Here is a 13650-nt window from a genome sequence, read left to right as displayed (position 1 = left end):
GGCTTCCTCATATGCTAGCTGGAAAGCCGACGGGTCCGCCACGCTGTCGTAGCACGGCGGCGTCTTCGGCTTGAACTTGGGTGGCCACTGCACCTGCCGCAAGGCGGGGGCAAGGGCAAGGGCTCGGAGCCCCCAAGCACCGCCGCGGGCACCGGTAGATCCAGCTGGAGGGGTGTCCACCATGGGGAGCGGGCGTGGAGATGGTGGAGCGCGAGTGTCACACCCTAGCTAGTTCATGCATTAGAGTGTTGCATCATGTTTAATTTCCTAGAAAACTAAAATGGGGATGACAGAACCCCCAGCACCCCCCTGGAACAACTAGGGTTTACTAAAAACTTTTTCAATGAACCTGAAATGCCCTTCTAAAAAGTCCACCCTTTTTGTTTTGGGTTAAAACCTTTGACAAAAATGGTGCACATTTTTCTAGGACATCTTAAGGTCATTGGATTAATTCATATAGTATTTGCATTTGGGCATTTAAATGCTATAAAATATTTTAAATGCTCAAATAATCATAAACTAAAATGTTTACTATTGGATATATTCTAAGCAGTAGCCATGATTAGTTTTATGATTTTTGGAAATGCCCTGGCATATTTAGTAAAGCCCTGAAGTTACAGAAATAATAGAAAAGAGAAAAAAAGGAGAGAGAGAAAGGATCCAGCCACTTACCTGGCGCAGCCCACCTGGCATCCCACTGGCCAGCCCAGCACTGTGCTGGCCCGTGCCAGTCATCGTCTACCTCTGCCAGTAGGCAGAGGAGGGACACGGCGCACGCGCCCGAGCTCGCCACGCCACCACCCTGCTCGTCTGCATCGCCTGGTCACCGCCTCGACGCCGCGAACGCCTCCTCGGTGTCGCCCCGGTCTACCACACACCTCACACTCCCCCTGCTCTCTCCCTCGCTCCCTCGACGCCATGGGCGACGCAGCCGTGCCCGCGCTGTCGTGAAGCCCGCAGCCACCGCCGTCCACTTGTCGCCTCGTCGTGCCAACAAGCTTCGCCGTCGTCCACTGCTTCGCCTCGACCGATCCCCGAGCGCTCGCTCGCCCCGGAGACGCTGCACCAAGCCCGTCCCGATCCGCCATCTCCGGAGATCCCCCTCGCCGCCCTGCTCGTTTCATCCCCTCCCCGAGCTCGCCGACTCGCTCCTCGTGTTCACCGCGAGATGCTGATCATCCCCCCCTCTTTGTTTTCTCTCTTGCACTCCGTAGCCACCGCGCCCCTCTCGCCCGACTGCGCCGCCGCCTGCGCTCGTCGCCGGTGATGCTCCGGTGACCATTTGGTCCCGGGCGCACGTCCATCATACTCGCTGCCTCGCGTAGATGGCTTAGGCTCCGCGCACGCATCGCCTAGGCCACTGCAGCTGCGTTTCCATGCACACCCGAACGCCGGCCACCGCTGCCGAGCTCGCCGCCATCAGCTCCGACCACCACACGGCCGTCTACCACCCCCATCTGTTACGCGATGGCAAGAGCTCTCCAACGAGCCTAGCCGCGCATCGAACGGGGCACCATAGCCAAATCCCGAGCCTCGCCACCGTGACTGGCCTCGCCGGCGTCAAGTCGCCAGTGGGTTTGAGCCTTTTTGACCCCGACTGGACCCCGGCTGAGTGAATAACATGTGGGGCCGGCCCCTAACTAAAATAGTTTAATCTTTAGTTAGTGCTAGTCACACTATTAGGGGTTAATGACCATGCTAACTAACTCTGTGTCACTGACATGTGGCCCCAGGCCCTTAACTAACCTAGGTTAGGATTAGATTAATGTTAATTAACTTGGTTAGTTAGGTTAGTCACTGACCAGTTGGGCCCACTGGTCAGGTTTGACCTGGACGGCTCCTGTTGACCTGCTGACGTCGGCATGACCTAGTGCTGACGCAATAAATCATTTATTGGAATTATTCTTATATAGGAAATTCCAGAAAATACTACAAACTTCAAAAATTCATAACTTTTAATCTGTAACTCCAAATGCAAAGATTTATATATGAAATTTGATCAGAAAAATTCAATCTTTCCATCTGTAATTGTTTCATGCATGACAAAACACTTTAACCTTGCTGTTTAGGTGAAACAAGCTAATACACTTATAATCCTTAAGAACATAAGCTTCCATTTGAATCTTTGATTCAAATGGACCCAAAGCAACTTGTTTCACATTGCATTAGGCAGGACACCTCATATTGCCATGTCATAGCATGCATCATATTGTTGCATATTGCCATGTGATGATTGTATTTTGTGGTGTCTTTCGTGGTAGGTTCTGCCTCCGAGGATATTTCTGAGTATCCAACTGAAGGGTAGTATCCTACTACTACTCCATCAGGCAAGCAGCCCCATTGATCATATCGATACAATCCCATGTTCTTGCTTCTGCTCTCATTTACTGCATTAAGACAACAACGTTTCAAACTGCGGTGTGCTGCGGTAGTTGAACCCTTATCCTCTACATGACCTGTCATTGCCAAAGTAACTAGATGAAACCCACTAGCATGTGTAGGAGTTGATTGAACCATGTATGTGTTTCCTACCTTGCTATGCCTGCTATGCTTAGAGTTGTGTCAGGTCTGGTTCATCTAGGTGATGCGCTAGAGTGAAATGATTACGTCGGTAATGTGAGGGATGTGTTGAACATGTTTTGGTAAAGGTATCGATGAGAGGCCATGTAGGAGTACATGGTGGGTTGTTTCATTGAGGTCGTCCCTAAGAACTGAGATCTGTATGTGTGATTCAAGAATCAGTTACTACCATACATTGGGCCCGAAACCAATGGACCCTCTCGGCTTCTTAATCACCCTAGTACTCTGTCCAGGAGTTGCAACTAGTTTCTGGTGTTTGTAGGTTATGTGTTGGCGGCCGTGCATAGCACTGACCCTAGGGGTGGGCTATGATGTGGTAGATACACCGTGGTCAGGTATGCCGGGCGCCCGTTTGGCGTCTCGGGACCCTGTACACATCGTTCGGGGCCGTATGTGGAAACCTCGGCCGGACTCCCTACGAATGGAACCTGGATAGGTGATAAACCTGGACTAGAGACTCATGTGTTTAGGTAGGCCGTGGCCGACACCCTCATTGGGCTTCCGCTTGAAGGTTGCCGAGTACATGTCGTGTAAACGACGGTAAGTGGTGAGAGCGTGTATGAAGAAGTACACCCCTGCACGGTTAACATCATCTATTCGAATAGCCGCGTCGGCGGTAAAGGACTACTTGGTTGCCTATACAGTTCATAGACAAGTTAAGACTCAAGATAAGTGTGAGTACCGAGGATGGCCCTCTTGTAGGATGACGAGGGAGGATCCCCGGTGGAGTATTGTATTGGTGATTAGTGGACTCGTGTGTGGAATCTATTTTACAGTGGTGTCTACTAGGATAGCTTAGCCAAGAGTCAAAGATGGCTTGCTGCAATAACTCCACCACCTTCTTGAGAATGAGCATGTATAGTAGGATCTGTTGTAAGACTTGCTGAGTACCTTTGTACTCATGTTGCTTTAATTACTGTTTTCAGACGACAACACCGCCCCCTCCGATGGGTTTTATGTAGACCTCGATGTTGATGAGTAACTTGCCACCCAGGTGGTGATTCTGGCCATGGAGGGCCCTATGTAGATAGACAGGCTTCGACAAGCCTTCTTCCTTTCTAGTGTTTGTACTCAGACTTATTTGCTTCCGCGTGTGCTTGTATGCTTGTATGACTTGAGTGTCGGGTCTTGTGACCCCTACCTGTATGAACATGTTATGTATGGGTCTCCGGAGCCTTTAAATAAAGTACTTGAGTTGTAGAGTTTTGTTGTGATGCCATGTTGTATTTACACATATCGAGCATATTGTGTGTATGATTGAAATGCTTGGTATGTGTGGGATCCGACAATCTAGTTGTTTATCCTTGGCAGCCTCTCTTATGGGGAAATGTAGTCTAGTGCTCCTTGAGCCATAGTAGTCCGCTACAGCCTGGTTCACCGGAGTCCTGCTAGCCCAGCACTACTGCTCAGGACACTTGACTGGCCGGCATGTGTTTCACTTCGTTCCTATGTCTGTCCCTTCGGGGAAATGTCACGCGGTGACATCCGGAGTCCTGCCTAGCCTGCTACAGCCCGGGTTCCCCAGAGTCCTGTTAGCCCAGTGCTACAGCCCGGATTCACACGCTGATGACCGACATGCTCGATGTGATTCATGTATGTCTGTCCCCATAGGTTAGTGCCATTTTGGGTTCACGACTAGCCATGTCGGCCCGGGTTCTCTGTCATATGGATGCTAGCGACACTATCATATACGTGAGCCAAAAGGCGCAAATGGTCCCGGGCCATGGTAAGGCGACACCCGTGGGAATACCGTGCGTGAGGCCGCAAAGTGATATGAGGTGTTACCAGCTAGACCGATATGACTTGGAATCGGGGTCCTGACAGCGTTGGCATCAGAGCCGGACTGCCTGTAGGTTCGTTGAGCCAAACTGGTCGATGTCGAGTCTAGAAATGCTTTAGTTATATGTAGGGGAATTGATTGTGGGAGGGAACGTAAGGCTCTTTTACTCCTTTACCTTATGCGCTCTGATCTGAGTCATTCTCTTCTCTTTCTACGTGGGTTAAGGACTAGGCTCTCTTCTCTCTATCAGGTTCACGTGTTACTAATCCGTAGTAGCTTATAGGATTGTTGTTACAAGCCTCAGTACATTTTCTACTACTTTTAGTATGTTGTCAGTTGAACAAGAACCTTGATATGATGTTGTTGAGTGGTTTTGCAAACTGTTGTGAATGTCTCAAATCTTTTTCTGAGCATTTACAGCCGTTATGTTGTCTGATTTCTCCTAGGAAATTCTAATGTCTTTGCATTATTCTGTACTTTCAGATGGCCACCCGTTCTCAGAACCAACTGGTTCGTCTGACCCGGTGCCTCGATGTACCCGGTCACACGGCCATGTTGGTTCGAGTGATGGTCGAGATAGGCTATCGGTGGTATCTGGAATATACCGTCGAGGAGCAGTTTTGAGACTTCAACCAGAGCCAGCACCTTTGTACCGTCAGGATATATCCCTCTTATCCTGGAGCCACTGAACCCCTTCACTACTCCTATGGACTTGGGGTCACTATTGAGATGTCTGTGCAGGATGCAGCTTACTCAATGATGACTATCATTCGAGCCAGGACTGCCTTGCTTCAGAACACCGATTTCCGCTATATGCCAGCCTCCCTCCCTGGAGCACAGGGGTACTATCAGGCTTTGTACTATGACTCTACACATGAGGAGTCACTACTCCGCACCACTGCCGAGATGCTCGAGGATAAGGACCGTGAAAATCGGGCCTTGCGTATGGAGCTTTTTCACTATCGTTCTGATCACTGGGCCACTTTGACTCGGTTTGCACCTGCTGTGCAGGCAGGATACATGGACCTGAGGGACCTGTACCCTGTGCGGTCTGGATTGCCAGATTGTATGGAGTGGCGTGATGTAGGAGGCATCACCCCTCCTCGTGGTCCCCGTCTGCCACCGTCTATGGGACCAAGGCCACATTCGAGTCCCTATGGTCCGCAGGCTCCGCAGGACCGTCTGTTCCCAGATGATCATGTTCCGCTTCCAGGCTTTGGCGGTGACTTTTACGAGGATTACTACAGAGCCGTTTGAGCTAGTAGTAGTTTCACTAGTACTATAATAGTTGTATTCTCCACAGTCCTGCGTGACCGTGGGATACGACTTGGTGTGTATCACGCTCCGGAGGTGTAGAAAAATAATGTATAGGAGCTTCGAATGCCTCCGATGAGATGTAATGTCTTTCACCGTAGTTGTAATCTAGCCTGGGCTTGTACTAAAGTATGTACGGTGTGTATGACCAATGGTATATATGTGGAAGTTTCTATATTACCATGTCGTGCAATTAACATCTCAGCATTCCATGTTATCCATTACATCCTGCACTTCCTTGCCAAGATTGTGCGATCCTTGTCTAAACCATTGTTTTGTTTTTCCTAGGATGGTCAACACCCGCAGCAACCCTGCTTCCCCGGAGCAGGGGGAGCCAGTGCAGCTAGGGGTGAAAATCTGCATCACCCGCCTTCTCTGGCTGAAGTTATGCTGGAGGCAGAAAGAAACAAGCGTGAGACTAACCGCTTGCTGGAGCGGATTGAGCAGAACACTGCACGTCAACCGCGAAACGACTTGGTGTCAATCAATGACTTTATCAAGTTGTACCCACCAAAGTTTAATCGTTCCGTCGAGCCCCTCGACGCGGATGACTGGCTTCGCAGCATCACCCACAAGCTATGTTCTGCCAACGTAGCCGAAGCCGATAAGGTTACCCATGCTGCCTATCACCTCGAAGGCTCTGCTAGCCTTTGGTGGGAAAACTTTGAGGCTATGTGCCCGTTCGGCCAAATCACTACTTGGGCTGAATTCAGTGAGGCTTTCCGTGAGCATCACATCCCGGAAGGTCTCATAGATCATAAGAGGGAAGAGTTCTGCAATTTCACCCAAGGCAGACTGACTGTGGATGCATATAGTCATGAATTTGGAAATCTGGCATGTTATGCTCCTGAAGAGGTATCCACCGACGCTAAGAAGCAGGCAAGGTTCCGCAAGGGACTTAGCCCCGAGCTTCGCCGCGATCTTTGTCTGCACGAGTGCACCTCTTTCCAGAAGTTGGTCAATAAAGCCATCAGTGCTGAGACATGCCAGTCTGACTATGACGCTTCACGCAAGTACTCTCGTGATTTTGGTTCTTCATCCGGCTCTGGATCTCAAAAGCGTCGGTTGTGGATTCCAAGCACAGCGCTGCCACCCAGGTTCATTCCGAGGTCATCCTTTGAGGCGCCTCACCCCAACCAGCAGTTTGCACCGTTTAAGCCCTATGGTGGCCCCGCTACTAATGCTGCTCCACGCCCTAATGTTGTGACATGTTTCAAGTGTGGAGAGCCGGGTCACTACAGTCGAGAGTGTCCCCAGTACAACAACCCCAACCAGTCTGGAAAGTCTGTTGGCCGTGGTAAGCTAGCGGGAAAGACCTTCTACGCCAAGCCAACCACCACTGCATGTGGCCATGTCAACTATATCTCAGCTGAGGAGGCTCATGAGGATCCTAACGTCATCCTTGGTACGCTCCTTGTTAATTGCCATCCGGCATCTGTTCTTTTCGATACTGGAGCATCTCATTCATTCATATCTGAGAGCTATGCTCGATTGCATAACACGACATTCTGTGACATGCCCACTACCATGGAAATTCAAACCCCTGGCTCTAGATGGCAAACCTCTAGAGTAAGCCATGGGAATGAAATTCTTGTCGATAGACTTGTCTTACTTGCATCTTTAATAGCTGTCAAGTCCTCAGACATAAACATCATCTTGGGTATGGACTGGATGTCAGCCCATTATGCTAAGATTGATTGTTCTACTAGAACTGTTCAACTTACTCACCCATCGGGCAAGACAGTCAATGTCTTAACTCGAGTGGCCAAGCGCCAACTTTACTCCCTAAATGCCAACCCCCTTCTAGACCTTGAAGATATTCCGGTAGTCCGAGACTTCCCAGATGTCTTTCCAGAAGAACTGCCAGGTGTTCCACCTGACAGGGATGTCAAGTTTGTGATAGACCTTGTTCCAGGAACCGTCCCAATTTCTAGAAGACCCTATAAGATGGCACCCTTAGAACTAGCCGAGCTTAAGAACCAACTCGATGAGTCCTTGAAAAAGGGTTTCATCCGTCCTAGTTCTTCTCCTTGGGCTTGGCCCGTCCTCTTCGTTAAGAAGAAGGATGGAATGGATCGGATGGTTGTAGATTACCGACCTGTCAACTTGGTCACTATCAAGAACAAGTATCCGCTTCCCAGGATCAACGATCTGTATGATCAGCTCGCTGGATCCTCAATCTTTTCCAAGATGGATTTGAGGATGGGCTACCATCAAATCAAAATCAAAAATGGAGACATTCCCAAAATGGACTTTGTTACTCGTTATGGCCAATACGAGTACATCGTTATGTCCTTCGGTTTAACCAATGCCCCAGCCACCTTCTCTCGGTTAATGAACTCGGTCTTCATGGAGTATTTGGATAAATTCGTCGTGGTATACCTCGATGATATACTCATCTACTCCAAGAGCGAGGAAGAACATGCCGAACATCTAAGGCTGGTATTGACAAAACTTCGAGAGCATCGCCTTTATGCCAAATTCTCCAAGTGTGAATTTTGGTTGCCATAAGTGACCTATCTAGGCCATGTAATCTCTGGTAAGGGTATTGCTGTCAATCCCGAGCGAGTTCAAGCTGTCCTTGATTGGACTCCACCTGAAACGGTCAAGCAAGTTCGGAGCTTCCTTGGCTTAGCGAGTTATTGTCGCCACTTCGTCGAGAATTTCTCCAGGGTTGCTAAGCCTCTAACTGAACTCTCAAGAATGATAAAAAGTTCGAGTGGACCCCACAGTGCGAGTTCAGCTTTCAGGAACTGAAAAGATGCCTGACATCTGCTCCCGTACTGGTACCACCAGATTTCTCCAAGGACTTTATTATCTATTGCGACGCCTCGCGACAAGGACTAGGTTGCATACTCATGCAAGATCGTCAGGTAATTGCCTATGCCTCACGGCAATTGCACCCACATGAGGAAAACTATCCCACTCATGATCTAGAGCTTGCAGCTGTAGTCCATGCACTTAAAACTTGGTGACATTACCTTCTCGGTAATCGTTGCGAGATCTTCATCGATCACCAAAGTTTGAAATATATCTTCACCCAACCGGATTTGAATCTCAGGAAAAGACGTTGGGTCGAGTTGATCTCGTATTACGACTTAGGAATAACTTACACCTCGGGCAAGGCCAATGTCATGGCTGATGCGCTAAGTCGTAAATCTTATTGTAACAACCTGATGTTACAACAAAGTCAACCACTTCTCCACGAGGAATTTCGTAAGCTTAAACTTCACATTGTTCCTCAAGGATTCCTATCCACCCTGGTGGCGAAACCTACCCTTACGGATCAGATCATCAAGGCACAGAAGGTAGATCCGGGAATCTCCCGTATTAAGAGAAACATTAAGAAAGGAGGCGCGGATTGTTTCTCTGTTGATGATCAAGGTGTCGTATACTTTGGAAACCGTTTAGTGGTTCCCAAAGAACGAAACCTGAGGCGGCTGATCCTTAAGGAAGCCCATGAATCCCCTCTCGCCATTCATCCCGGTAGTACTAAAATGTATCAAGACCTACGCCAGAGGTTTTGGTGGACTAGGATGAAGAGAGAAATTGCTCAATACATTGCTAGTTGCGACGTCTGTCATCGTGTTAAAGCAGAGCATCAACGGCCTGCTGGCACCCTTCAACCTTTGGCTATTCCTGAATGGAAATGGGATAAAATCAGTATGGATTTCATTACTGGGTTTCCCAGGACCAAGAGAGGGAATAATGCTATCTTCGTCGTGATCGATCGTCTTTCCAAAGTAGCCCATTTCCTACCTGTTTGTGAGAGTATCACCGCTAGCCAGCTAGCTGACCTATAAATCTCTCGAATAGTGTCTCTTCATGGTGTCCCATTGGAAATTAACTTAGACCATGGGAGTCTCTTCACCTCTTGATTTTGGGGAAGTTTCCAAAATGCTATGGGAACTCGTCTCTCTTTTAGCACCGCGTTTCACCCCCAATCAAGTGGTCAAGTAGAGCGAGTCAATCAAATCCTGGAGGATATGCTCTGAGCTTAGGTCATCTCATTCGGAATGGATTGGGAGAAATGCCTTCCATTCGCGGAGTTCGCTTTATAACAATAGTTATCAAGCTAGCTTGGGCAAAGCTCCTTCCGAAGTTCTCTATGGACGAAAATGTCAAACGCCTCTTAACTGGTCAGAAACCGGGGAAAGACAACTCTTTGGCCTCGATATGATTCAGGAAGCAGAAGAGCAGGTTCGCGTTATTCGTGAGAAATTGAAAACAGCCCAATCTCGTCAAAAGAGCTAATATGACCATAAACATAAGCTCATGACTTATGAAGTCGGCGAGAAGGCTTACCTTCGGGTCACTCTGTTAAAGGGAACCCATCGATTCGGTATCAAAGGCAAGTTGGCTCCTCGTTACATTGGACCCTTCCGCATTCTTGCCAAACAAGGAGAAGTTGCCTACCAATCGGAACTACCTCCACATCTTTACAGAGTTCACGATGTCTTCCACGTTTCTCAACTCAGGCGTTGCTTCGCGGATCCTATCCGTGGAGTGGACCACGAAACGCTTGATCTACAAGATAATCTCTCATATCGGGAATATCCTGTTCGTATCCTTGATCAAGCTGAGCGTACCACTCGACGCCATAACATCAAGTTTCTTAAGGTTCAATGGTCACACCACACCGAAAAGGAAGCCACTTGGGAAAGGGAGGATCGTCTTCGACTCGAGTACCCCACCTTCTTCCCAACGGATCCTAAATCTTGAGACGAGATTCTTTTGAGTGGGGGTGAGTTGTCACACCCTAGCTAGTTCATGCATTAGAGTGTTGCATCATGTTTAATTTCCTAGAAAACTGAAATGGGGATGACAGAACCCCCAGCACCCCCCCTGGAACAGCTAGGGTTTACTAAAACCTTTTTCAATGAACCTGAAATGCCCTTCTAAAAAGTCCACCCTTTTTGTTTTGGGTTAAAACCTTTGACAAAAATGGTGCACATTTTTCTAGGACATCTTAAGGTCATTGGATTAATTCCTATAGTATTTGCATTTGGGAATTTAAATGCTATAAAATATTTTAAATGCTCAAATAATCATAAACTAAAATGTTTACTGTTGGATATATTCTAAGCAGTAGCCATGATTAGTTTTATGATTTTTGGAAATGCCCTGGCATTTTTAATAAAGCCCTGAAGTTACAGAAATAATAGAAAAGAGAAAAAAAAGGAGAGAGAGAGAGAGAGAAAGGATCCATCCACTTACCTGGCGCAGCCCACCTGGCAGCCCACTGGCCGGCCCAGCACCGTGCTAGCCCGTGCCAGTCATCGCCTACCTCTGCCAGTAGGCAGAGGAGGGACACGGCGCACGCGCCCGAGCTCGCCACGCCACCACCCTGCTCGTCTGCATCGCCTGGTCACCGCCTTGACGCCGCAAACGCCTCCTCGGTGTTGCCCTGGTCTACCCGACACCTCACACCCCCCAGCTCTGCTCCCTCGACGCCATGGCCGATGCAGCCGCGCCCGTGCCGTCGTGAAGCCCGCAGCCACCGCCGCCCACTCGTCGCCTCGCCGTGCCAACAAGCTTCGCCGTCGTCCACTGCTTCACCTTGACCGATCCCCGAGCGCTCGCTCGCCCCGCAGATGCTGCAGCAAGCCCGTCCCAATCCGCCATCGCCGGAGATCCCCCTCGCCGCCCTACTCATTTCAGCCCCTCCCCTAGCACGTCGGCTCGCTCCTCGTGTTCACCGTGAGATGCTGATCATCCTCCCCCTCTCCGTTTTCTCTCTTGCACTCCGTAGCCACCGCGCCCCTCTCGCCCGACTACGCTGCCGCCTGCGCTCGTCGCCGGTGACGCTCCGATGACCATTTGGTCTCGGGCGCACGCCCATCATACTCGTCGCCTCGCGTAGACGGCTTAGGCTCCGCGCACGCATCACCTAGGCCACCGCAGCTGCGTTTCCATGCACAGCCGAACGCCGGCCGCCGCTGCCGAGCTCGCCGCCGTCAGCTCCGGCCACCACACGGCCGTCTACCACCCCCATCTGTTACGTGATGGCAAGAGCTCTCCAACGAGCCTAGCCGTGCATCGAACGGGGCACCATAGCCAAATCCCGAGCCTCGCCGCCGCGACTGGCCTCACCGGCGTCAAGTTGCCGGTGGGTTTGACCCTTTTTGACCCCGGCTGGACCCCGCCCGAGTCAATGACATGTGGGGCCGGCCCCTAACTAAAATAGTTTAATCTTTAGTTAGTGCTAATCACACTATCAGGGGTTAATGACCTCGCTAACTAACTTTGTGTCACTGACATGTGGCCCCAGGCCCTTAACTAACCTAGGTTAGGATTAGATTAATGTTAATTAACTTGGTTAGTTAGGTTAGTCACTGACCAGTGGGTCCCACTGGTCAGGTTTGACCTGGACGGCGCCTGTTGACCTGTTGACGTCGGCATGACCTAGTGCTGACGCAATAAATCATTTACTGGAATTATTCTTATATAGGAAATTCTAGAAAATATTACAAACTTCAAAAATTCATAACTTCTAATCTGTAACTCCAAATGCAAAGATTTATATATGAAATTTGATCAGAAAAAATCAATCTTTCCATCTGTAATGGTTTCATGCATGACAAAGCACTTTAACCTTGCTGTTTAGGTGAAACAAGCTAATACACTTATAATGCTTAAGAACATAAGCTTCCATTTGAATCTTTGATTCAAATGGACCCAAACCAACTTGTTTCACATTGCATTAGGCAAGACACCTCATGTTGCCATGTCATAGCATGCATCATATTGTTGCATATTGCCATGTGATGATTGTATTCTGTGGTGTCTTTCGTGGTAGGTTCTGCCTCCGAGGATATTTTCGAGTATCCAGCTGAGGGGCAGTACCCTACTACTACTCCATCAGGCAAGCAGCCCCATTGATGATATCGATACAATCCCATGTTCTCGCTTCTGCTCTCATCTATTGCATTAAGACAACAACATTTCAAACTGCTGTGTGCTACGGTTGTTGAACCCTTATCCTCTACATGACCTGTCATTGCCACAGTAACTAGATGGAACCCACTAGCATGTGTAGGAGTTGATTGAGCCATGTATGTGTTTCCTACCTTGCTATGCCTGCTATGCTTAGAGTTGTGTCAGGTTTGGTTCACTTGGGTGATGGGCTAGAGTGAAATGATTACGTCGGTAATGTGAGGGATGTGTTGAACATGTTTTGGTAAAGGTATCGATGAGAGGCCATGTAGGAGTACATGGTGGGTTGTTTCATTGAGGCCATCCCTAAGAACTGAGATCTGTATGTGTGATTCAAGAATCAGTTACTACCATACATTGGGCCCGAAACCAATGGACCCTCTCGGCTTCTTAATCACCCTAGTACTCTGTCCAGGAGTTGCAACTAGTTTCTGGTGTTTGTAGGTTATGTGTTGGCGGTCGTGCGTAGCGCTAACCCTAGGGGTGGGCTATGGTGCGGTAGATACACCGTGGTCGGGTATGCCGAGCACCCGTTTGGCGTCTCGGGACCCTGTACACATCGTTCAGGGCCGTATGTGGAAACCTCGGCCGGACTCCCTACGGATGGAACCTGGATAGGCGATAAACCTGGACTAGAGACTCGTGTGTTTACGTAGGCCGTGGCCGACACCCTCATTGGGCTTCCACTTGAAGGTTGTCGAGTACATGTCGTGTAAACGACGGTAAGTGGTGAGAGCGTGTATGAAGAAGTACACCAACCAAGGTTTCATGTGCTTCTGATATTTTTTTTTATTTTTTTGGAATTAAAATGCCATGTCACTCCATGCTTAATTGTGTCATAGCCGTTAGACCATTATGTTTGAAAATTCCTTCCAATTTACCGCACATGGAATTAAATCGCACACAAGTACACAAAATATGAGTTTTGAAACCGTTACGGTTAGCTGTTGCATGTACATGTAGTTCAAATTTCAATTACGATCATTAAATGGCTAGAAAATCACTTAAATGTCTTAAAAGGTCAAATGACCCATGAAATT

Source organism: Triticum urartu, chromosome 6A (genome assembly GCF_056163025.1).
Source record: "Triticum urartu cultivar PI428250 chromosome 6A, HENAU_Tu73, whole genome shotgun sequence".
Lineage (NCBI taxonomy): Eukaryota > Viridiplantae > Streptophyta > Magnoliopsida > Poales > Poaceae > Triticum > Triticum urartu.
This window is presented reverse-complemented; position numbering follows the sequence as displayed.